The 26,562-nt window shown below is 39.3% G+C and overlaps 1 protein-coding gene across 1 annotated transcript in view; it reads right to left on the bottom strand.

Annotated features, from left to right (window-relative positions):
• SLC8A3 (solute carrier family 8 member A3) overlaps positions 1-26,562 on the bottom strand; it is a 251,075-nt gene that overhangs the window by 211,304 nt on the left and 13,209 nt on the right. The gene's annotated exons all lie outside the window — the stretch shown is intronic.

Here is a 26,562-nt window from a genome sequence, read left to right as displayed (position 1 = left end):
ACCGCCTGCAACAGATCATTGGCACTGTGTATTGTGCAGTGTCTATGTCACAGTCTATTGCTCTTTTTCTCTTTTCTATTGCAATTTTCCTGCAGAAAGGAAAGGAAACAAATATATCCATGACTGGTCCTAAGAATCTTTTTCTCTCAAGAAAGGACCAACTAATTTCTGACATTAGAATCCCATGTGTAATATCAAACAGAGCATGTAGATGGCACCTAATGCAGTGGTGGGTTTGTACCAATTTTACTACCGGTTCGCTCAGGCACACACACGCTCGCTCTCTCATGCGCGTGACGCTTCTGTGCATCCGGGCAGGTAGGCGGAGCCTCCCGCCACCACTACCAGTTCAGCCGAACCGGGCTGAACTAGGAGCAACCCACCTCTGGTCTAATGTCTAACCATGTAAGGCATTTCATCCTCAAATTATAGTACACTGTAGAAATGGTGACTGGGATAAAAATAGTGCTAAGGCTAATAGCAATAAAAGCAAAAACTACTGCTAATAGGAGCAATAGAAAAGTGCCTTGAGTTCATACAGTAGTTAGCCATATGAAAACAGAGATGAGGAAGGAGGTTGCAGTGAGAAATAAAGACTCTCAAAGCCAGTGAAAAGCATGGATAAAGGTGAAGCTGAGAATAAATTAACTACTGCAATGCATATCCAGACTCTCTGGAATAAATACACACATAACTAGGGAGGAATGGTGAAACAATACTACTGAAAGGCAGGTGGTGATGGAAGGAACGTGCTGTCTGTTTTGTGTGTGTGTAGGTATGTAAGCTTTCTGATACTAAATCCTCACGTGATACATATCTTTCTCTAAGTGATTCTCAAAGATACTAATTGTTTTATTTTTGAAATGTTCTTAACTTGTTGGGAAAGTTTCCATGGACCTGGGTAAAAACTGAGAAGAAGAAAATTTGAATTACATACCTATGTTACACTAGCACTTTTGATATAAGGATTGCTTGAGTTAACAGTAGCCCAACTTCATTGTATATTCTTTTAGCTGGGCTTCTCTGAGCTTAGGGAGATCAATGCCAAAGTAGAAACCGTGTTTCGTACCAATGTTCCACTTTGCAGTCAGCAAGTTTAGAAGTGGGGATGGTGTACTCTGCTTAAAATTTTAATTTGATGGAGACTATTGAAGATTGGCAGCTTCCTGATGCAGCCTTCTCCAACTTCATATTCTCTGGATAGCTAGAATTCAGCTCTTACTATTTCCAATCAATCTGAACAATGGAAAATATCAGATGGGGAAAAAACAGGCTTCTCTTATCAGTTTGCAGAGGTTCTACAAGCCAGAGCTTTGAGTCTACTTTTAAAATGGACTCTAGACAGAATTACTAGAATAACAATTTGCTTGTGGTTTTTTGCATTCCAAACATATGGTGAAATTAATTACTAGCTTCTGCTTTTTCAGGGAAAGATAGAAGCAGTAGGCCACCCTGTTTTCCAAGTCATTGTTCAACACAGAAGTGCATGATAAAAAGATTGGCTGTGTTTTCTGTACCCTATGCAGAGAATAGGTTTCTTCAGTAAAAAGCACATTGTGAATGTATTACCAACAGCTGAAAATAAATATGTAAATTAAATATTAAAATTTGATTTCACACAGTTCAGTTCCCTTTGGTAACAATATGTGCATACTAGGAGAGCTACATATGCACAATTTGCATGTGCAATTAGCTTGATTGCACTGCACGTTGCATGATTTTATGCATACAAGATTTAATCCCCCTCCCAAAAATCTTGAGAAGCCTGAGTTTAAAATAGTTTGAAATCTGTTTTTCTCTGTAGACGAAATTTTGAAAAGGAAGAGAGAACTTAGGTTAAAATTTGAAATTCAAATTGTCACCTGGAAGCACCTATAAACCGCTTCCACTTGGAAGCAGTGCATAAGAAAGTAACATTTAAGTAGATATAATGACGTGGGGGAAAATCCATGCTGGATGATTAGTTATCCTGGCAAAAATGAATGTTACAGTAGTTGCAATGAAATATCAGTTTAGTTGCTTTCCTCAGTGCAAGCAATTGCAAAATATTTTGTTCAGTCACTAAGTCAGGGGTCTCAAACTCAAGGCCCATGGACTGGATCCGGCCTGTGGAGTCCTTAGATCTGGCCCATGGGGCCACCCTGGAATCAATGAAGGACCAGCAAGCGGTGCTTCTGCCAGTACATGGCCTTCCCGAACTCTCTTTTTGCTGGCAGAGGGCTGCAGGAGGCCGTGACAGTTGAAAGCAGAGCTCAGGAGCCTTGGGCCACCACAGGCACCCCCTGACACGAGTGAAGTTGAGCTCGCCATGCCCACCTTGGCCACGTCCTCCCCCCAAGTTCAAATACAACCCTGATGCGGTCCTCAATGAAATCGAGTTTGAAACTCCTGCACTAAGTCATGTCTGACTCTTTGTAACCCCTGTCCTCCACTGTCTCCCAGAATCCATCCAAACGCATTGCCACTGTGTTAATGATACTATCTAATCATATCATCCTCTGCCATCCCTTTATCTTTTTCCCTTCAATCTTTCCCAACATCAGGGTCTCTTCTCATTTGGTGGTCATAGTATTTGAGCTTCAGCTTCAGTATCTGTCCTTCCAAACAACAGACAGGGTTGATTTCCTTTAGGTCTGACTGATTTGACCTCCTTGCAGTCCAAGGAACTCTTTAAGAGTCTTCTCCAACACCACCGTTTGAAAGGACCAATTCTTTTAGCGCTCAGGCTTTTTTATGGTCCAAATCTCAAAGCCAAACATTACGCTACTGGGAAAGTCATAGCTTTGACCATACAGACCTTTATTGGCAAGGTGATGTCTCTGCTTTTTAATATGCTTTCTAGGTTTGGTATAGTTTTCCTCCCAAGGAACAATTTGGCAAGGTCTTTTAATTTCATGGTTGCATTCGCTATCTGCAGTGATCTCGAAGCCCAAGAAAAGAAAATCTACTGCTTCCATTTCTTCCCCTTTTATTTGCCAGGAAGTGATGAGACCAGATGCTGTTATCTTTTTTTTTTTTTAAGGTTGAGTTTCAAGCCAACTTTTGCACTGTCCTCTAGTCTCTAGTATGAAAGTTCCTTTAAATTTTAAAATATAAATAATGTGTAGGAGATGCTTGACCCCAAATGAAATAAATGTAATTTACTGCTCCTTTACTTCTAAGGTTCTAACTTTTATTAGAGCATTATCTTTATTATGTACTACTTCCACACTACAAACCTGATCTCCTTCCCTAACCCTATGACCTTTGCACTGAATTACAGCTTCCATCAGTACCAAGATGATGGCTGTTGTAATTCAACACACCTGCAAGGCATCAGCCTGAGGAAGATATGATTAACACACAGTTCAAAGGTAAGGAAGGCTACTATAAACTTCCCCATCACTATAAATTGCTGTACCTTGACTGCAAGCTTACAAGTGACCCAACAGGACTTTGTTGCCAACTTATGGTCACCCAGAATTTTGCAGCCCAGATAGAACCTGATGTACGGTATTAAAACACAAACACACACAGGATTTTTTTTCAGCAAGCTTTTCCTTTTTCCTATGTTATTAATAATTATGACTTTGACCTTATTTTTCTTTAGTGCAATGATCCCTGTAGAAAGCTGTAAAACGTAACATCTATAAATTCGATATAAATGGTTTATATTTGGTATATTTATGGTATATATTTACCATGTATGGATGGTATATGTTATGTTCCGGTATATCAAATAGGCTGCACACAAACAATATGCTAACTAGGCTCCAATGGGGAATAGATATTTATGGTTCAGCAGGCGGTGGTGAATCAACCATCATCTTGGCTTGTTGCATGGTTTATTCCATTATATCACATGGTTTAATCAGGGGGGACATATGTTATGTGATTAGAGCAACTGCATCTTGTTAACTCAGATTTAGATTTAGCATACTGCATGAAGCCACCCATAAAATATATGTAGCTTCTAACAGTGAAATTATATCCATGTTTACTTGGAAATAACTCCCCTCAGTAAAGCTTTTTTCTCTTCTAAATGGTATAAGAGTCAACCTTATATTACAATTCTATACTCCTCTATTCCATCTGTCTAAAGGTCCATGGATCAACCAACATCGCAGGAATTGTTTATGTTCAATAACCTAGGAAAATAAGATAGTAGAATAAAGAAGATAGCTTATTCATTTGCTGACATAGAATCATTTGCAACTATCTGGAGGCTTATTTCTTTTATTTTTTTTAAAAAAATGCTCTAAAATATTTTAGGACACCCTCAAATATTTGTTGCCACTGTGATGGAATGTTGTCTGGAGTCAGAGGAGGGAGGGGCTATTTCCCAGAGGACAAAGAAACAGTGGAATTTGTAATGTATGCAGGAAACAGGGCAAAGTCAGACCTCCCACCCACCCCCAACAATTCACAGAGTATCTCTAACAGTTATTCAGATAGTTGCAACAGTCTAGCAAGATCCTGTTTTTAGGCAAACAACAATAAAGAACTACTCAGAAATAACTCCACATATCATTCTTGGTTCTTTGGGCCTTGCAGACACAATTTTTCTGCTGTTGTTGCCCCATCTCCATTGGTCATTGGGCAACCAGATGCACCATAGCTGGACCACCACTTGGTTCCCTTTTACAATAAGGAATCACTCGGATCTCTCAAAATCCATTGCTCAATAGAGACCTGTTGGCTGACGGACAACCAATGTCATTTATACATTGTCCTCTCTCCCAAGAGACAGGCATCACCTCTTTGTACTAATGCTACCTGGACAGAAATGTTTGAGCCAATGTACTGTGCACAGTAGTTCAATCTTTAAATGTGGATTGTTGGTTAAATAAAGTATGGAACAACTTGGATAAATATTGCAGATGCAAAACACAGAAGGTAAAATTGCTTTACAAAGTAAAGAGTTTTGATTTCTAATACAAACACGTTCTATATTTTGGACAAGCCTTAAATAATTGTATTATTATTGATGTCTAGATAGGTCAGGAAGCACTGCACATCTGTCAATTTGCTTTTGTGTTTTATTCTTTTTTAAAAAAATATAGAAAACAAAACATTAACTATTAATGGCTCAAGAACCATTAAGATGGGTAGATTGACCTTACCCCCATTTAAACTGCTGTGGACAGGTGTATCTGAAAAGCAAGAGAAACCAGAAGCATAGTTTCTTGACAGAAATGCCCACCCAAGTCTATAGGCTTCTTCCTATCTACCTCTAAATTTAAGCTTCTTGCATTATCTGCAAAGTATAATTATTTCATATTGATTCCTATTATCTGTTTTAAAGCTGTTTATGAAAATACCCTATGATGAATAGCACCCCTAAGCATCCCACAGATGGTCCAAGACACTTTATCATATCACTCGGAGAAACAACACAGCAAGGATGTATTTCCCAGTCAGCCACGCTTATGAATTAGCTGATTTGAACATACCCCTAAACTTATTCACCTGGTAATAAATTTTACTGAGTCGAATGGATTTATGCAAATAACAATTTTGTTCAGGGTTGAATATTGTCTTCTATTCTTTTGATGCATGCTTCCAATGCAGTTGGAGGTTCTAGGCCAGGGCTGTCAAACTCCTGGCCTGCGGGCGCACTGGCCATGCCCATGCCCGGTTTAACGAAGGGGGGAAAAGTCCCGTTATGTCAGGCGACGCTGCCTTGATGACGTGAGTTTGTCACCCCTGTTCCAAGCAATTCATTTTAAGTGTATTAGCAAGGCATGCCAATTCTTAATACATGGTGAAACCGATCAGGAGATTGATTTAATTTTACCTTTTTATTAGTAAAATGCAACTATTAATAATAATAATGCCAATGGAAGGTATTTTTGTATATTACATGGAGGGTGTTATAGTAGATTTTCCTAGTGGAAACCTCTCATGCAGCTTTCTGCCAAATGGACCAATGATATTTTTTGCACCGCATAACAAGCAACCATTTGAGTGATTTTTTTTTGGGCTGGGAAAATAAATGGGGAAAAGGTTCAAATCGTCCAGTTTCTGCAAGTAGAGGCAGGCTACAGCAAGTATTTTGCAAAAAATCTCTACAACATCTAATTTGACCCAGTTTAAAAAAATAGAGTAGCAGTCTATAGATTTTACGTATTAAAATGAGGAGAGCAAATGTTTCTAAAGGAAGTGAATAAGAAAAGTTCCTGAATTTCTACAGAGAACTGCATAATTTATTTATTTATTTTATTCAATTTCTATAGTCACCCATCTCAATCAATGACTCTGGGTAGCTTACAATTAAAAATACATTTAGAACAATAAAACATTTTAATATAATAAAAACAATAAAAATAGTTATTGGCAATTTTATTCTCTCTGTTAAAAAAAAAAGAACTTATGACAATTCAATCCAGCTAAGGGCAAGCAAACTGAAGGATAATAAGCAGGGCTAATATGAATAACATAATTAATCTCTTCAACCTTTTCTGCACCTGGAAGAGCCAAATGTGAATCTTTGCCAATACTGCCACTGACTTCTAGGATTAGAAATTATTTATTCAGAGAATTCTGCTGTGACAATCTTGCTGAATGGCTGATAATCAATCCAGGCTAATTAAAATATGTACAGTTAAACAAGAGTCTAATGTTTTCAGTTGTAAAGCATACATTTCAACTTGTTCAGCCTGAGACTCTTAGCCATTGTCAGAAGCAGACAGAAACATTGAGTTGGCAAGGACTGTGCCGAATACCTCTTCAGAGGAAGGTATCATTCCATCAATCAATGCATCCTTTGTTACATCTCTATTGAACAAACTCTTCCTAGATCTCACCTGATTGGTCAACTATCAATCTCAGCTCTGCCAGTTTTAGACAATACAGGTAGTCCTCGACTTACAACAGTTCATTTAGTGACCATTTGAAGTTACAATGGCACTGAAAAAGTGACTTATGACCATTTTCACACTTATGACCGTTGCAGCATCCCCATGATCACATAATTTACATTTGGATGCTTTTCATATTTATGACAGTTGCAATGTCCCAGAGTCATGTGATTTACCATTTGCAACTTCCTGACAAGCAAAGTCAATGAGAATGCCAGATTCACTTAACAGCCATGTTACTAATTTAACAACTGCAGTGATTCACTGAACAAATGTGGCAAGAAAAGTCATAAAATGGAGCAAAACTCATTTAACAAAATTTCTCACTTAACATCATAAATGTTGGGCTCAATTGTGGTCATAAATTGAGGACTACCTGTACATGCAAGCATCTAGTGCCATTTACACACTAGGGCAGTGATGGCCAACCTATGGCACGCATGCCAAAGGTGGCACGCGGAGCCATTTGTCAGGGCATGTGAGGCACTGCCCTGTCAGCTGGCCAGCGCACATGTGCACGCTGGCTAGCTAAGTTCACCCTTTTTTAAAGCCAATTTTCGCCCTCCCCAGGCTCCAGAGCCTTTATAGGAGCCTGGGGAGGGCAAAAAAAGCATGCAAAAATGGGGGGAGTGCCTGTAGTGCGCACATGCTCACTGGGGGATCGTGCATTACATTATGGGTGTGGCACACCCACATACTACCCCCCTGCGCTCCCCCCACTTATGGCACGCGAGCCAAAAAAGGTTCGCCATCGCTGCACTAGGGTGTTTTAGCAGAACCAGTGGCAATTGCTTTGATCTTTATGTTAGGTACTGGGAACTAGAAAGATGAATGGAGGCCTAGTGATTTTTTTTAAAATAAGTTTTATTGGTTTTTACAACTTTTTTCAGGGAAAAAGGGTTAAAAAGGGTATAAAAATTGTTGACAGCTACATCGTGCAGGGGAGAGCAGTCCCCCCAAGTCTCGCAACTTTTACATACAAGAATAGAAATACATCAATATTTGAATAGATATTAGCAGTTTTAAGTTTAACACTAAGTCATCAATATATTTCAATCATTTTTTTGTATCACTTCCGTAAAGGTACATTATAACAACAATTGCAATAATGTTTCAAATCACTTTTGTGATCTGAGTCTTCTAGTTGTTGCATCCTCCCCCCCCCCCCCGGTCTATTGGCAGAGCCTCAGCCCCTCCCTCCCTCATCTCTTGTGTACCATCCCCCATTTCATCTAGGAGAGCATTATGTTTTTTAGTGAAAGCCTCCGCCTCCACAACTGTATTAATTCTAATTCTGCTGCCCTCCCAGAAAATCAACATGCCTTCTGGTAATAACCACCTAAACCAGACCCCTTTATTATATATTTTTTTTGCTAAAGAGGAATATTTCTTCCTCTTATCTCTTACTTTCTTTGGAATCTGTTTAAGAATGGTTATTTCTTTATCTTTATATTTTAGTGGTCCTCCCCTTTGAGCTCCTAGAACCTCATCTCTTGTAGTCTTTCTAAGAAATTTAACATGAACTTCCCTTGGAACATTGTGTGTTCTTGCATATGCTGAATTAATCCTATAAATCAAGTCAATATCCCACCAAAGCTGTTGTTTATCTCTATTAATGTATTCTGCTAGTATTGTGGTCATAATCTCCTTAAGATCTTCGTTCTCAACTTCTGGCAAATTTTGGAACCTAAGAAAAAAAGACATCCTTTCAAATTCCATTTTTATCATGTGATTTTCAAATTCTACATTCCCCCTTTGGATTGTCTTAACCTCGTCCCTCATCCCAACTGCACCCTCCTCCAGTACACCTATTCTCTGTTCATTCCGTGTGGCTTGTTGTTTCATTTCTCTGAGCTGATCATTTAAGTCTTTCAGTTGTTTTTTCATTTCGTCCTGTCCCTTTAAGATAGATTGAAGCATCTGGTGAATAGATAAGTCCTTTGTACTCTCTTCAGGGGCTTTAGGTTGTAGGAGGCCTAGTGATTTTATTGGTTATTTATTTAATATTTACTGAATAATAGTTAATTGCACTGATCATTATATCCTTCTGAACTTATATCATTCTAGAAGAATATTTTTATAATACTATTCCTCTGAGGGGCAGTTCCAGAAACTGGGGGCTTGGGGATCTACTTTTGCATTTTAGTTAATAATTTATTGTTTCCTGCTGAGATTCAACTTCATTTAGATATATGGCATCTACATAGAACCCCATGAGAGGTTTAATGTGGGAGTATGAGGTAAATTGTCACCATATGCAAATGACATGCCTTGCTATTGCTCTTTTTCATCAAACACACTGTGGGCGTTCTGATATAGTGACAAACAAATATAGCTTTAGTGGAAACAAGACGAAGATGCATCTGTTCAGGCTATTTGTCACAGATCTATTCTGTTTTGCAGAAAGTGGTAGTCTACTGAGGAATGAGACTCATATCTGGATTCTTTCTGGACTTTGCATTAATCCCGGATACCAGATACATTTAAGCTATGAGTACTATTGGCCCACATAAATTGTACACAGGTGATAGGTCTGCCTATGGTGGCAAATGCCACTTTCAAACCGGCACTGTCAAGATATTAGAGTGATCACAGATCTTAAAAATTGGCCCAGTCACTCTCCCTTAGCTCAAAATAACCTACAGTATTGTTGTGGATATAACAATAACAGCAGCACTTAGAATTATATACCACTTCATAGTGCTTTACAGCCCTCTCTTGAGTAATTTACAGAGTCAACGTATTTGAGTAATTTAGAGTCAATGTATTGCCCCCAACAATATGACCTTTTTCTGACCTCAGAAGGATGGAAAGCTGAGCCAACCTTGAGCTGGTGAAAATCGAACTCCTGACAGTCAGCAGAATTAGCCTGCAATACTGCAGTCTAACCACTGAGGCACCCTGGGTCTTAGATGTAAGACATAGTATAAAATTAGGGAGAATCCAGGTAAATTCTACCTTGAATTTTCAGAGGGAAAGCACGATAAATATATTATTATTTATTAAATTTTCATGCTTCCCATCTCTGCTACAAGGTAAATCTTCTAAAAATGAAACCAATAGCTTCATTCAGAGTGGATTTATATCATTTTCTCGACATACGGTTACTTGGAGAAATCTTCATAAGCTTCAAGATTTAGCAATGTCTAACAAATTGATTGCTACAGCTGTCCTGCACTATTCAGAATGATTAGCTATGAAGTCCTACATAGCTTAGGGGCTATCTTCTTCCAGATCATCCAACCTGCTTCCTAAATTGTGAAGAGAGGCCCTTCTTATGCCCTATTTAGGATGAAAGTACATTTGGTGGAATAAAAGAGAGAGGATCTTTCAAGTGTCTGCACCTACATTATAGAACAATTTGTCTCATAACATATCTTTTAGCTTCCTATGCCTTTGAGTTTTTGTTAATTGTGATCTGAGTTAATGAGCTGCTCAACCTTTTACCTTATTGGTGGTAACTTTAAATACTGAAAGCATCCATAAGCACCTCAATTGCAACATTAAGTCATAAACGTTTCAATTAAAATAAAAACATCAATATAATTATTTTTAAAAATGCTAATCTCAGAACTCAGGCCAAAGGTTATGCTGCACTTGTGCTGGCCTTAAGGCCTCTTGAGCCTACCTTAGCCATCCTGTTTGATTATAGACAATTGATGCTGCATTGTGGGATATCTTTGTTGAATAATCCATTAGTTTAGTTTATGCCAGGGCTGTCAAACTCGTGGCTCGCAGGCCAGATGCATCACATTCTGGCCACGCCAACATCTGGTTTAGTGAAGGGGGGAAAGGTCCCGAAACGTGACATGATGCTGCCATGATAACACGAATTTGATGCCCCTGGTTTACACTAATGCAGCCTATGATATTCATTGAAGGTTGTTTTATGATCCAAGAAACTTTATAACAAAGGACTTTCATTATTTGTTTGGCCAGTTGCAAAAGTCACCAGATGTGATTTTGTGCTCCAAAGGAAGTTCAAGATTGCAGGACAAAATCCACAATCTAAACCTTTGACATCACAGTGATACAGCTTCCAACTGTCTCCTGAATTCAAAACAGGGAAGAAAAATCTCTGTTCCTGGCCTATCATCCTCCAAATGTCTGATTTATATAGAATGAAAAGAATATAAATAGAAAATAAAAACCATAATTTTATCATGTTTGATGGGAGGGGATTTTTAAAAAAACTTTATATCCTGCCCTATTCACGTCACTCATTTCAAGAACTTAATAGTATAAAAATGTGTCCATGGAAAAAGAAAAAGGAGAGACAAGAGAAAGGTTACTTTCTTTCTCCAAAATAATAATGCTTTCTGAAGGAAAAGATGCTTAAACAAGCACATACCCATTAATCATCTTGTCAAATCTGCAATCTAGAGTGACATGTTTGGAAAAGGGGTTAGTCATTCATTTTGTAAATATTTAAAGAATAAGAATGCAGGAAGAAGTTCTTTGGCTCAACCATGCTTTTTAGGAAAGTAATTCTTTATGCTTATGCTATGCCAAGCAAGCACATGTGCCATATCGTCAAAAGGCCATACTTTAAATTATGGCAGGTATCTCCTTAGACTGTTTGAGCATTCTTGGTGTGAAAAGCAGTCAAAGTTATACAGCTCCCATTACTGGGCACTGAAAATCGTGGCTAATATATAATGTGCCATTCTAGAAGAGATCATCATTTTTAAGTGCACTTCCTCCAAAGTAAGCATTACAATTAATGGTGCTCTCAGGTAAATGCAAAATTTTTATCAGGCTTGATTGACTTGCTCCTACTTAGGCTTAAATAGAGATGGTGAAAAGAATATTAATAAAAATGAGGGAATGGTGAGAAAAGACGAGGAGGGATGGTGATTTTCAAGAAGAAGGATATTTTACATTCCAATTCCTGTAAATTAAAATGCTGGAGAATTCGTTGAGGTAGGCTGACACTGTGATACAGTTAGTTCCTCAATGCTTCAGCTTAGTCCTATTAGTAGGGATTTCACAGAATTACTGGCATTAGAGACAAGAGAATTATTAAGTCATCTGTTCTCTTCCTCTTTGCTCTTCATGGCAGCCAAGACGGTTTTGTCTCTTAGACATGCTATTTTTCTCACATTGCCCCTTTTCCTTTTGAAACTAGCCCAGAAATGAAATATTCCAGGTTCCCCAAGGGCTAGTCTTACAATCTGATTGATCTCCAAAGTAGAAACTTTCTTCACAGCCTAGAATATGAAATTAGGTCACTGCAATTTTACTCTACTGTTCTGCTTAGCATTTTCTCAATATCCTCTGGACTGGACTATCATAAACCAAAATGCCCAGATTTATACAGTGTGTGTGTGTGTGTGTGTGTGTGTGTGTGTGTGTATGTGTGTATGTATGTATGTATCTATGTATCTATGTATATATGTGTGTGTGTGTGTGTGTGTGTTGTATTTGTGCTGTTATACAAACATATATATACAAATACATACCTATTTCCCTGGCTCAACTGATAAGGAGGAGAGCCTGTGGCTTAGTGGCTAAGACTCCTGCCTAAGATATAATACAGCCCAGGTTCAAATCCCAGGAAGGGTATGGCTAGCTGATGAGAGCTAATTAGCTCGAAATAGATCTATACTAGTCTCCCTTTATTTATTTATCAGTACAAATACAACACACACACACACACACACACACACACACACACACACATATATATATATATATATATACCGGTAATAATTAGATTTTTATCCTGCCTTTTCTTCATACTTCAAGGCAGCGAACATAACAAAACCCCTTCCTCTTCCTATTTTCCTCCCAACAACAGCGGGAGATGAGGCGGTGATAATTGCACAGTTTTAGCTTCTAAATGACACTACAAAGACATTTAGCCAATACTACTTGATGTTTTATGATATATCATTAGGAAAAAAATCACGAATCTGGGAGCTGAGATAAAATTGTGAGTCAGTATAAAATTCAGCCTTGATGACATAATTTTTCATTCAATCCAGTCACATGCAGATGGAACATTTTTTACTTGAGACTATAATCCTTAAAATCAATGACAGTTGTGCCCATAAAATGTAATCTCTCTCCCCCTCCCTCCCTCTCCCCCTCCCTCTCTCTCTAATTTAGGAGATGAAGAAAAAGCTTTTCTCTCCAACTGGATACCCTCCAGATATTCTGAACAACTACTGGAATTCCCCACTGATATGAACATCTGTTTATACAAGGCCAAATAGAAAACACGCTTTTTATATGTGTCTCAGCAGGTAGCAATATCCATCTGATTATTCCCAGTCTGGGAAGCAAAACAGCAATGGGGCTCAGCATTTCAAATTTTAAAAATGATTTGGAAGAATAGTGTCAGCCTTCGTATGAGCAAAACGTCAGAACTGCTCTTATTGATTAAAGCTGCCCTTCTTTTATTAAGTTTCAGTACAAGGCTGGAAAAAAAAGCATGCAGTTGTTTAAAGGAGAAAATTCCAATGAATGCAACTCCTAAAAATATCCTTTTTTTTCCTGGCTTGGGCCAAAAAAGGAGTAAGGGTCTGTCCAGCAGATTGGTAAACAATATTTATTTATTAAACAAATTTATGTAGCTACCCAACTCACACATAGGTGACTCCAGGTAGCTTACAAAATGTAACATTACAAATACTGCAAATCCCTCAGATGTCTGTGAACATTTTATACATTTTATGTTGTAAGCTGCCCAGAGTCATTTCATTATGAGGTGTGTGGTAAATAAATTTAAGAAATAAATAACATAAATAACAATAACAGGGTCACCTGATGCAAATGGGTGTGGAACCTTCTTGGAACTGTTGAAAAGACTGTGTTGTATCCCTCCCACTCTGTTGAGAAAGGGTTGTTCAATTTTGGCATTTTTCTCTGACCCCTTTTTCAAACCAGCGGTCTTCAAAAGAGTGCCCTTTGTCTTTTAAATGCAGATGGACTGCTGAATCTAGTCCTGATGGATTTGTTCTTCTATGTTGTGCCATGCATTCATGGAGTGGTTATTTTGTTTCCCCAATGTACAGATCTGCACATGGCTCACTGCATTGTACTGCATAAACCATGTTGCTCAGTTTGTCTGATCTTCTCCCAAAATCCATGCTGACTATGGATAAGAGGAGCTGTGCATGGGCACATGTGGGAAATACTTGATTGGAGAAACGCTATGTTGCTTCAAAGTAGTTTCCTTATTCTTCTTTACACAATGTTCCCTATTGCTCTGGTTTGTTTCTATGGCTTCCCTGAAGCTCTCCCAAATTATTTTATCTGCAATTAATTCCTTCTGTTCACTTGTAAATGCAGATGAAAGAAACATGCCTCTATTCTTTTCTGCACCTCACTGATCTTTCTCCAAGATGGGGGAATGCCTATTGCAATACAGTCCTTCATTGTGTAAGATGCATAGATGTGAGCCAATTAGAATGCCTCAGGTAAACCTTTACGGCACACTGGAGTCAACATTTTCTCTAAACGCCACTTTTTCATAGTCACTAAAGTTCACCAACATACTTTGGCCAAATTTTGCATCTTTAAAAATTACGGAGAAGTCCATCTAGCCTGAAGATTAATCCACACAGCTCAAGCTCATGCTCATGCATATAGATTCATCTTTGAATATTTCCTAGATGCCCGGCTGTCCATGGATGACCATGTAACAGCCGTGGCAAGGGGGGCGTTCCATCAGGTCCGCCTGATGCGCCAATTGCGCCCCTTATTGGACCGGGATGCCCTACGCACAGTCACCCATGCGCTAGTGACGTCTCGCCTGGACTACTGCAATGCTCTCTACATGGGGCTTCCCTTGAGATGCACTCGGAGACTGCAGTTGGTCCAGAACGCGGCCGCGCGGGTGATTATGGGGAGGACTAGATACTCCCCGGTAACACCTCTCCTGCGCGAGCTGCACTGGCTTCCTGTGGTCTACCGAGTGCGTTTCAAGGTTTTGATTATGATCTTTAAAGCGCTTCATGGCACAGGGCCTAGTTACATGCAGGATCGCATCCTGCCCCACACATCCCTACGACCAATTCGTTCACACAGAGAGGGACTTCTCCGGGTGCCGTCCACCAAACAGTGTCGGGGGGCGACACCCAGGAGCAGAGCCTTCTCTGTGATGGGCCCAGCCCTGTGGAATGACCTCCCCCGTGACATCAGGATCACTTCCGATCTCCGCTCCTTCCGTGTACAGCTGAAGACCCACCTCTTTCAATTATCTGGCCTGGCTCAACCGTAATTTTTTTTCTCACTCCTCCTGACTGTCTTTTTAAATTCTAAATTTTAATTGTACATTGGGTTTTTTACAATTGGGTATTTTAATGGGGATTTTAACTGTCTAAATGTTGTAATTGGTTACCTCCTCCGTGCATGTGTGTCTCTGTATTTTTGTATGTTTATGTGTTTGTATACATGTTTCTATGTTCTATATGCCCACTGTACGCCGCCCCGAGTCCTGCCTGGAAAGGGAGCGGCTAATAAATTCAAATTTATTATTATTATTATTATTTGTTCTCCTCACTTATCTGAAGTCAAATGAACCAGATGGGACTGGAAAAAGTCACGTGAGCAATCATAAAAGAAAGTTCAATCTGCCATATGAAATTAGGGTTGCCACCTCTCTTACACCACTTCCTCTGTTCTCCTGACCTCTTTGGATGCTGCTCTTTGAATTAATTAATTTGCTTAAATAAAAGCCATTTTAAAATGGCTTCGTTGTCCAGCTAGGAATCTCTTAAAGGGAAAGGAGATAGATGACTTATTAAAGAAACAGAGCCAAGCAATAATATATACTGGTTAGATGCATATAGTAACAATTGCATTATTTTAATTCACCCCTACTCAGAATGCTGGCAATCTGGGAAGGTGCCAAATGGAAGAATTTTTGAGCAGTTTTGAGTTTTGAGCATTGACTATTGAAATAATTTAAAAAATCAGTTACATGTGGGGATTTTAGTGTGCAAACGCTAAGGCAAAGAGAAGCGCAGGATCTTCCACTAATATTCCTTAAACCAGCATTGTCCTGGCTTCCAAATGTTTGTTCTGCTGTGCACACTTATACAATCCCTGAGATAAGATTCCCCTCCCCCCCCCCAGGTTGAACCTCTTATTCATAATATGCAGTAATTTTGGCTTTGGGCCAAGAAATGCTATTTGGTCTCCCCCCTCCCAAAAAAGCATTACCTCAGAAGATCTAAGCCCCCACTGACCCTTTTGCTGTGGCATCGGGTCTGATCTGGTGATATCGTCCCTGGCTTTCTTGGCAAAGGAATGGAAAGTTATTTTATTTCCCTGGTTCTGAAATTGCCTGACACTGCTTTTATATAAAGATGTTTGCATCAGGAAAATAATACAAGATCAACTGCCCTCCAGAAGTGCTGGATTTCAATCTGTATAATGCTGACTAGGAGCTGTGAGAGTTCCATTCCCAATATACTAAGAACATACAGTTGAGGGACTTTACATCACATGTTTTAGGTGCAGAAGTCTCTTCTAAATGCTCCTTAGGAATAGAATGTGGCACTGAGAATATACCTGGCATGGTTTTTAATGAGACTCTTGTCTGCCACCTAATACACTGTAATGACTATTTTGTTTATTTCTTTCATCAAGAGAACTCTGGTTAGAAAACATGAAGCAGAAAATGGAATCTGAACTCTTTAATATGCAGGTTTAGCTTACATACCGTGTTAAACTATCATGTTAAACTATAAATGGTTTAATTATAGTTATTAAATAAGGTACAGTTGACTAGGTTTGCAGTGGCTGGATTAACGCATTACAATGAACCAAAGTCAAATCATGCCTTGGCGTTGTTGTATGCTGTGTGAACCCAGTCATTATTATTGCCACCAGGATAAATTGTCATGGTTTGATAGAATCTGATAAAAATGAATGTATTCCTAGAATGATTTAAATGGAGGTAAAGGTAGTCCTCACGTTTCAACCATAATCGATCCCAAAATTTATGTTGCTAAGCAAAACATTTGTTAAGTGAGTTTGCCCCATTTTATGACTTTTCTTGTCACAGTTGTTAAGTGAATCATTGCCCTGGTTAAGTTAATGACATGCTTGTTAAGTGAATCTGAATTCTGCATTGACTTTGCTTGTTCAGGAGGTTGCAAAAGCTGATCACATGACCCCAGGACACTGCAACTGTCATAAATATAAGTCGTTAACTGCTTTTCTGCTTTTAGAACCTATGAATTGACTGAAATGAGGGGACTTTTAAGGAGTTGTTTATAGATAAAAGAGATGAAATACGAGAAAAAGAGATAATTTGTTTTATTTTAAGAGAAGGTGGTAAGTTACTAAAATTGCTTATTCTTGTGGGTAAAAGCAGGAATCATTTTTTAATATATTTCTTTTTCTTTATTCTTTTTTTCTTTCTATTTTTTTCTTTTTCTTTTCTGTACTTCAGGGGGGATTTTTTTTAAAAAGCCATTGTCACATTACCATGGTGTGCTACAGTAGTGGGTTCTGGATGCAGCATCGACCCGGCATCGTCCACATGGACGCGCGCAGCACACGTGCATGTGCCTTGCCGTCCAGCGATGCCTCCCCGACACTCCAGCTGCTTGACCGAGTGTCGCCCAGGCGCTCTATGCGCCGTGCGCAGAAGCGCCGAAGACTTTAAACACAGGTAAGGAGCGCAGACGGGCCCTCCGGAGCACTGTACCGGAGCAGTACCCGGTGCTCTGGGTCAAGCAGGCTCCGGTATTCCCGTACCGGGGCATATCGCCTGCAACCCACCACTGGTGTGCTGCAAGTGTGCCCAAAATACAGTCAGATGACCATAGGCGGAAGACAAACGTTGTACTTTCAGAACCAAGCAACTTGGGGGTAGGGGTGGGGTTGTCCCAAAAGTACTTTTCTAAAAGGCAGCTGAACTCTTGCTTTTTTCCTCAAAAACGTTTCCCTTCTCATCCAACTAGCTTCTTGAATGAGAAGTGAAACATTTTCAAGGGGGGGAAAAGCAAGAAAGTCCAGTTGCCTTTTGGAAAAGCATTTTTAGGACAACCATGACCTGGATGACTGAGAATCTCCACAGACACTTGGATTGGGGGGGGGGGGGTTGTTTCCTGTCATAACTCTGAACAGTTGCTATGCAACCAGTTATAAACACTGTATTTTTTTTAGCATTGGTTAATTGCTTTATTACTTTTTTTGTATTAGCAGAGGGGTCCTCAATCCCCAGTCCATAAACTAGCACCGGTCCACAGCATGCCAGAAACTGGACCCCACAAACAAGTGAAGCCCCCCTCTGTGGGATGCACGCAGCACATGAAACCAGCCACCTCCAGGCCATGAAAAAACCTCTCTCCATGGAACTGGTCCCTGGTGCCCAAAAGGTTGGAGGCATCTGCATTAGAATATCAATTGATCTTTTCCAGTCCTGCTACATTGTCTGTATCTGTTTGAAGACTACAAGTAGCACTTTCACTGCATTATTTTACAAGTATTTAAATAGCTTTGCTGGTATTTCATCAACTCCTCCTAGCAAGCTTTACTAGAGACCTTTAGCTAAAATGTCTGGGTCTCCATACTTTCACATTTCTCAACTAGGTGAAAATTTGTTTAAAAGTCCCTAATCCAGGGGTGGGTTCCTGCCAGTTCTAACCTCTTCTATAGAAGAGGTTCCACAAATCTACAGTGCCGTTTAGAACTGGTTCCAGCTCCCTCCCCCCGCCCATCCACACATCATCAAGATGAAGAGCGAGAGGAGGAATTCTGGGAGTTGAAGTCCACAAGTCTTAAAGCTGTCAAGTCCGAACATCCTTGGGTTTTTTTTTTTCTAAAAGGTTAGCGGTGCAAGGGTCTTGTAACTTGACAGCTTTAAGACTTGCGTGCTTCAAATGCCAGTTTCTAAGCCAACATTTTGGTTGCTAAGCAAGTGTTGTTAAGTGAGTTTCACCACATTTTACAAGTTGGCGACGCCCACTCAGTCACATGGCTGCCAAGCCACTCCCACCCAGTCAGATGGCCAGCAAGCCACTCCCACAAAGCAGGCCACACCTACAGAAGAGGTTCTAAAAAATTTGAAACCCACCACTGCCCTAATCATATTTTAAACTATTTAAAATTAAACCTTTTTAGAGCTGCTTAAAGTACAAAACATAGTATTAGTTAAAAACTAAAAGCCATTTAACAAAGATACAGTAGAAATGCCATTTTTAGAATGCCCAGCATTTTGTTTTGTTCTTTTCCAAATTCAGTCTTGCTTTTCTTGAGCAGAATTTAAACAAAATCTTGCCCAAATGCCTAAAGACAGTTTCTGATGTTCACTTGGTCTCAGCCAAAAATGGTGCCTAAGCTCCTGTCAACTAATTTCTGTTTGGGAATTACAGGAGTCTCTCCTTGCTTGAGGGGCAGAAATGAACGGAGTTATGACAGCTATTAGATTGAAGTTCCTAGATAAAATCTGATTGTCCTAGTTCAGTTATTAGTAATTGAATAACTCTAGAGCCAGCTCTGAGAATGGCATAAATGTCAAGGACGATAATGCCTGGCCCATGACAAACTAAAGAATAGCATAACTCAGTTCTTATTGAACCAAATCTAGACACTATTACATCAGGCAAAGACTCAACAAACTGGTGAAATCAAGAAAGAACTTGTCTTCTGGAAAGCATACTGTCTTGGAGTAGCTATATTTCAAAACCTTTCTTCATAAATATTTTATTTCACAATAAATGTATATCTGATTCTCATTCGCATGTTCTTTCTCAGGATACATATCCCATGTGGCAGGATTACTTCAGTACTTAAGCCATATTTTATATTATAACATTGGATACATCCACTGATTTGATGTATGTATGAAATATGTAGACATAAACGACACTAAAAATTTAGTCATGTTTTAAAAGTCGCTGCTAGAGAGCCCGATCTCATTTGTCTTCAAATTATTATTTTTATTTAATACAAGGTCTTACATTATCTCCAGTTTTGTTAATAATTTTTTTAGCAAATAAGATCTCTTTTGTTTTCTATTGAGCAGAGGTTATATTTATCTTGTTAATGAAGGAAATAATGTCAACTTTAACTGCTGGATTTTGTATTTCCAGAAATGGAGGATCAACATTTATTCTCCTGTTTTTCTTCCCTGCAATTTGTGGAGAATTCTTATCAGAAGCTTAGCCCGTGTTGGCATCTAAGGAGTAATTTATATTCTAATCCACTGCAAGAATCTATCCAATTTTTCCTGTTCTCATTGTTCTGATTTATGAATAAACCTGTATAATAAAGCATTATTGGGAATTCAAGAGGCTATACATTATTTTATACAATTGCACAGGACTTAATAAAGTTGTTGCTTTAATATAACACTTCGGATCATTAATGATGTGTTGAATTCTCTCCACACCTTCAAAGGTCCGTTTTTTTAAAAAAAAAAATCTTAACTTTATTAATGTTACCACTACAAATATTTGGAAGTTAGTATTCCCCTAGTATGGGATTGCAACATGCTAATGTTTCTTCTACGCTGTTTAAGGTTACCGAATATACTCCCTCAGGAGCTGTGCTGAATGCCCATCTTTTGGGCTTTTAGAAAAAGCCAGACCTTTCCTGTTCCTCTTTCCTTGTTAAACCTTGCTTTCCCGAAAATAAGACAGGGTCTTATTTTCTTTTGACTCCCGAAATAAGCACTTGGCCTTATTTTCGGAGAGGTCTTATTATTTTTGAGGTGCAGGAGGCAGCGAGCATGGTCACCTCATGGCTGCTGCTGTGTTGCAATATTTTCGGGGAGGGCTTATTTTAGTGCATGCGCTCAAAAGCCCAATTGGGCTTATTATTTGGGCAGGTCTTACTTTTGGGGAAACAGGGTAGCAATGTAATCTATTTTGATGTTGTTTCTTTTTATTTCTCTTTTACTGTTAGTCCCTTGAGTGCCCTTTGTGCAGAAAGATGGAATCCAAACCAAATGAAAGTTGTGATATTGTTAAAGGCTTTTGATTGGGAGTCTGACACAGTTGGTTACAAAATGGGCAACTATATAAACACTTTTAAAATAATTAATTAATTGAAATTTAAAACAGGATAAACCCCTTACAAAGCCATTTTCCTTACAGCGATGCCTTTATTTCAATGTTATTTCTTTCAAATTTAATTCTTTTTTCTATAATCTGGAGCATAACTGCTCCTACTATTTTCCATACAGAGAAGCAGTTTCAGGTATTGTCTTAAACTAGTCCAAACTTAGGTACAGCTGTTCTTTCCATAGCGTTTTCCTCTTCACCAAGACAATAACCTTTAAGATGTTGATAGAAATCCAGGCTGGATAAACAAGCTACTGTAGCAGAAGAATAGTGAAAGTGTCAAACAAAATCCCACAAACACAGTACAAACTGCCTTGTGTGAAAGGAAAAGAAAAATTCCCATACATTTATTCAGAGTCCAGAACAGTATGACTCTTTCACACTTTTTGTTCAAATGGAAACAGATGTTACTGATTCTACAGGAAATTCATATGAAAACCTGAGCAGAAATGACAATGTTTACATTTCTGTAAGAGCTGACAATCACTGCCGCTAATTATTATAATCTCAGCTATCTTCTCTGTTCTTCAAATGAAATGTATAGTAGCTAATGTTTGTGCAACATGCCATTGTGATTTGTAATTTAGGGCTGAGTGTCATGGTAACCCACCCAATTGTGGTCAACTCAACAGCCTTTGGTTAAGCAAACCGTGTGTTAGTGCAATGTGTAACTCCAATCATTATACATCGGTTCATATATAACATCAGCTTTTCGGTCTGAATTGTAAAGACTCCCTTTAATTAAATTTGACACTTTGTGATCACTTAGATTCATCTATGTAGTTTCTTGGAATTGCTATGAAAGCACTATGGAAGTAATTTGCCTGTGCCCCTTTTTCAACCTCCTAGCCTAATTCCCAAACCTGGGGTTTTCTGATTAGTTCACAACTAAATTAACCATGCCTGACCCTGCTTGTTAGTGACAATGCAATGGAATCCATTGGTTCTGTTCATGAATAGCTTCCACTGAACAGTCGTTCCTGTTTGGTTAGAAAGGCTTAATATAATAAAATAATAAAGGGCTCGATATAGCCTCCCCCAAAAGCTAAGAAATGAAATCATCAACAAATGGAACAAATGGCTTCATTCCAGTAGTGGGTTCCGTACCGGTTGCAATGGGGCCTGGCATCCTCCACATGAACACGCACAGGGTGCATGCACACATACGCAGCATGCACATGCATCTTACCCTCCAGCGATGCTTCCGTGAGCCTCCGCAACACTCCAGCTGCTCGGCTGAGTGTCATACAGGGGCTGTATGCGCAGTGCACAGAAGCGCCGAAGAGTTTAAAGACAGGTAAGGACGACGGGAGGGGGAGCCCCTCTGGAGCACCGTACCAAAACGGTATCCGGTGCTCCGGGCAGGCACCGGTACACCTGTACCGGGGCGTACTGCCTGCAACCCACCACTGCTTCATTCTCTCATGTCCTTTGGGTAGACAAAGCCAGCATTCAGATTAACTAGGCTACTCTAAGATAGCTAGGAGTGTTATTTTGATAAATCAATCATTTCATTTCCAAAACTGCTGTGAATAAAGCCATCTGGCCTTGTCAAGCTTCCACCTTATTCCATGTTAATGGCTAGTAAATGTCAGCAAATCAAAAACAAATACCTCTAAATAAAGAGAGTCCCACTCGGATTATAAATCATATTTCGTTGCACTATTGCTAGCAGCCTACCAAACAATCCATGAGAATAATTTGGAAACCCAAGTTACTGTGTTAATATAATCACACTGTGTTTATAGCCACAGTTGTGCTTTCTTTGGAGCCAAGTTAAGAAAAATTGCAGTTCGGTGATAACTGAAGATTCATTTCCAGTTACTTAGTCCAGTTCTCCAAACCTGCTGAGTAAAATTGGCTGTAAATTCCTTCATTGTGCTCACAATGACTCTGAAGTGCACAATTTTGCAGAAGTCAGGATTAGCCTAATCTAGTTATCCAAACTGGTTGTTTTCTGATTATTAAAGGATTCACAGATTGAAAAACATCTGAAGTATGGAATATCCAATTGCCTGGTACATGTAGAATCATACACAGCGTAACAACTTACAAGCTACCGTAGGTACTGATCAACATTTAGCCACTCTAAAAGGCCCATGGACCTTTTGACTGCCAGTGCCTGGATCCAAGGTGGAGCAGAACTGAATATATTAGATGCCACCTCATGCTCCTGAAATTTTGTACTCAAACACTGACAGTAATTTCCAAAGCCATTTAGAAAGGCTAGATATCAACAATACTGATTACAGCATTGTCTCCACGGGTGCAGAAAGCTGCCCTGGAGCTTTGAAATTTTTTGTGACACTACACACAAACAATTATGAACTGTCTCCCAATTGTGCACAAAACAAACAGCTTGAAGAAACGAATGGGAATGGGTGGTGTATGCTGTAGATACCTGGAGTGGCATAAAACATCGGCAGCCATAACTTATGAATTGCCACTTCAGCAAGTAAATGTGTAGGCCAAGCAGAAAGACTGCAGTGCTGGCATACGGTCACACAATGCCATTTTGCTGACCCAGCATATTGCTCTGGAATAACACGATAGACAGATGCTTCTGAATTGGCAGGCTGGGCTTCATGAAAGTAGTCTTGTGGTGCTACAGAGGGTCAGTAGGTGACCTCAAAATTATGGGGGGGGGGAGAGTAATGTAAACACCTAAAAGTTTGTCAAGCAATTGTACAAAATTCAGCTCTCTCCATAGATTCACATAACCCCATTCTCACTATGCAAGCTACCCCCCACCCCCGCTCCAAGACCTGGTTTATCCTTTTTAGGACAAAATAACCAACTGAAACCACTGAGAGGGCCAGTCAGCATACACTGTTCTATGATACGTGGGTGCAGTGTAAGAGAATCAGGATAGTTGGAAACTCTGGCAGTTGTGGTTCCATCAAAAAGGTGGGCGGGCAATAAACAAACAAACAAACAAATTAATGTTTGAAAGGTTTCAAGTTGGAAGTTGTGCTGTGATCATGCTTTTCATTTATGCTGAAAGGGAAGCCTTTGAGTCACTGGATCTGTTCCAGAAATGATGTGGAGCGATAATGCAAGTCAAGAGCATTTTGATTGAGATATAAAATTAATTCCCTGAACACTGCTGCAGAACTGTATAAGGTATCGGCTGCACTCTAAGTACCTGCCCAAAACTGGACTTTTATATTTTAATATAAAAACCTAAATATAAATATTTCTTTCTATATTTTATATTTCTAAATATAAGTATTAAATAAAGTATAAAAGATAGTTACATAATTATAATTAAATGATAGCAATAGCGCTTAGATTTATATACCACTTCACGGTGCTTTTACATCACTCTCTAAGCAGTTTACAGAGTCAGCCTATTGCCCCCAACTATCTGGGTCCTCATTTTACCCACCTTGGAAGGATGGAAGGCTGAGTCAAACCTTGAGCTGGTTAAGATCGAACTGCCAAATTGTTGACATTTGGCAGTCTGCAGAAATAAATAAATATTAATGAAATAAATAAACAAATATTAATGAAATAAATCAATATCAAATGAATCAATATCAAATAATAAATAAATATAAATAAATGCATACATGCACGCATACATACATACATACATACATACATACATACATACATACATAAATCCATCTGGGAACTGTCACCTCCCTACATTATTTCTGTTCCTAGATGATAAAATCTAGCACAATAGATTTAACAAATAGGGCTCTTTAATAACAGGTAGTTAATGGCTCTTTATTTATCAAGTCAGATTTCCAAACTCCACACTAATTGGCAGTAAAAAGATATAGAAAACTGAATTGTCATTTAGTTGTCATCTGGATTTTTGCAATCCATTCATAGCAATCCTAGTATCAGTAGGACAATTTATGCCCATCACACCAAGTATCCTCTCCTTGGGCAAGGTGATAAAAAGAGTGGGGCTTGCACATAATAAAATGTATCTGAAAGAAACATTTCTAAATAATTCTGGCTTCAGGCCTGATTATAATATCAGAACAGCCTTGGCTGCTTGAATACATGGCACTTTTTTTTCAATTAGAGACTTCTTATTGTGTTGACTCTATATTTCTAAGCAGTTTTAACATCAATGATCATGGGATACTGTAGCCGGAGGAATGACATTATAGGGGAGAAAAGTTGGTGACATTGGCTTAAAGGCATCATCCCCTCTTTCAAATCCAACTACAGGTCGTCTCCTATAATGGGCTGTAAGAGTAACCTTGAGTGACAGGAGGAAGAGGCGGAACCAAGACAAAAGTTAAGACAAAAGAAGCTTCAATCTGAGGCAGAAATGTCATTTGAAAAAGCATTTCAGGTTTGACCCTCCCTAGTTTTTCTCAGAAATTGCCTAAACAAGGTAAAGGTAAAGGTTCCCCTCACACATATGTGCTAGTCGTGTCCGACTCTAGGGGGTGGTACTCATCTCCGTTTCAAAGCCGAAGAGCCAGCACTGTCCGAAGATGTCTCCATGGTCACGTGGCCGGCATGACTAAACGCCGAAGGTGCTGTTACCTTCCCACCAAAAGTGGTTTCTATTTTTCTACTTGCATTTTTTACGTGCTTTCGAACTGCTAGGTTGGCAGAAGCTGGGACAAGTAACGGGAGCTCATTCTGTTACACAGCGCTAGGGATTCAAACCGCCAAACCGCTGACCTTTCTGATCGAAAAGTTCAGCATCTTGGCCTTTGTCTAATCAAACAGTTTGTCAACTCATGTCAAAAGCTAGAGAGGGTGGGAGGTATATTCAGACTTGTGGGATTCTATTACTGTAATCTTATAACAAAAGTATTATTCACATTCATAACTTTGGTTTCTTAGTTTGGTCTACCTTGAAGGGCTGATATATACCTGTGTACTTTTAAGACCCAGGTGAAGCCCAGATCCAGCATAGAGGTGGCTGAGCTGACAGCCTGTCCACTTTTTCAGGAGTTACCAACTCTAACTCTGATCATTCTGCTAGATACTGGTGCCCCAGGAACCTCAGCCTGCCTTGCCCAATCACAGTCCAAGCCAAAGCAAATCTGAATGACTTTATCCATCAGATAGCCTGAATATTCCTCACAGCAGCCCAACAGATGTTCTGAGCCCCACCAAGCCATCCAACAGGAAACAGGTTACCCCAAACAGAGCCACTAAATCAGAGGTGGTATTCAGCAGCTTCTGACCAGTTCCAGAGAACCAGTAGTGGAAATTTTGAGTAGTTTGAAGAACTGGTAAATACCACCACTGGCTGGCCCTGCCCCCATCTATTCTCTGCCTCCTGAGTCCCAGCTGATCAGTTTGCAGTAACCGTCCCCTGGAGTGGGGAGGGAATGGAGATTTTGCCCTGCCATGCTCACCAAGCCATGCCCTCAGAACCAGTAATACATTTTTTTGAATCCCACCACTGCACTAAATGGCTATCAGTGGCCACAATAAGGGTGAAGACATGTGGACACTTTGTTGTCCATATCATCCTGAGGTGATTCCTAATAGGGGCTCCGACCTATGTCCATTTAAACACACTTCATTTCTTCCTCCAACAGTTCTGCAAACATCTCTTCTAGCTTTAAACAAAACGTAAGATGTATTTACTCAACTGGGCATCAGTAAGCTAACAACCGTCTAAGGTTACATTTTATATTAATTTTATTTTAAACTATTATGCAGCTAAATTATTTTTGCGTGCTACATTATAAGTGACTGTTTTAATT

Source organism: Natrix helvetica (assembly GCF_964273705.1).
Source record: "Natrix helvetica genome assembly, chromosome: 1".
Lineage (NCBI taxonomy): Eukaryota > Metazoa > Chordata > Lepidosauria > Squamata > Natricidae > Natrix > Natrix helvetica.
The sequence above is the reverse complement of the archived record's forward strand: the minus strand, read 5'-3'. Positions and strand labels throughout refer to the sequence as shown.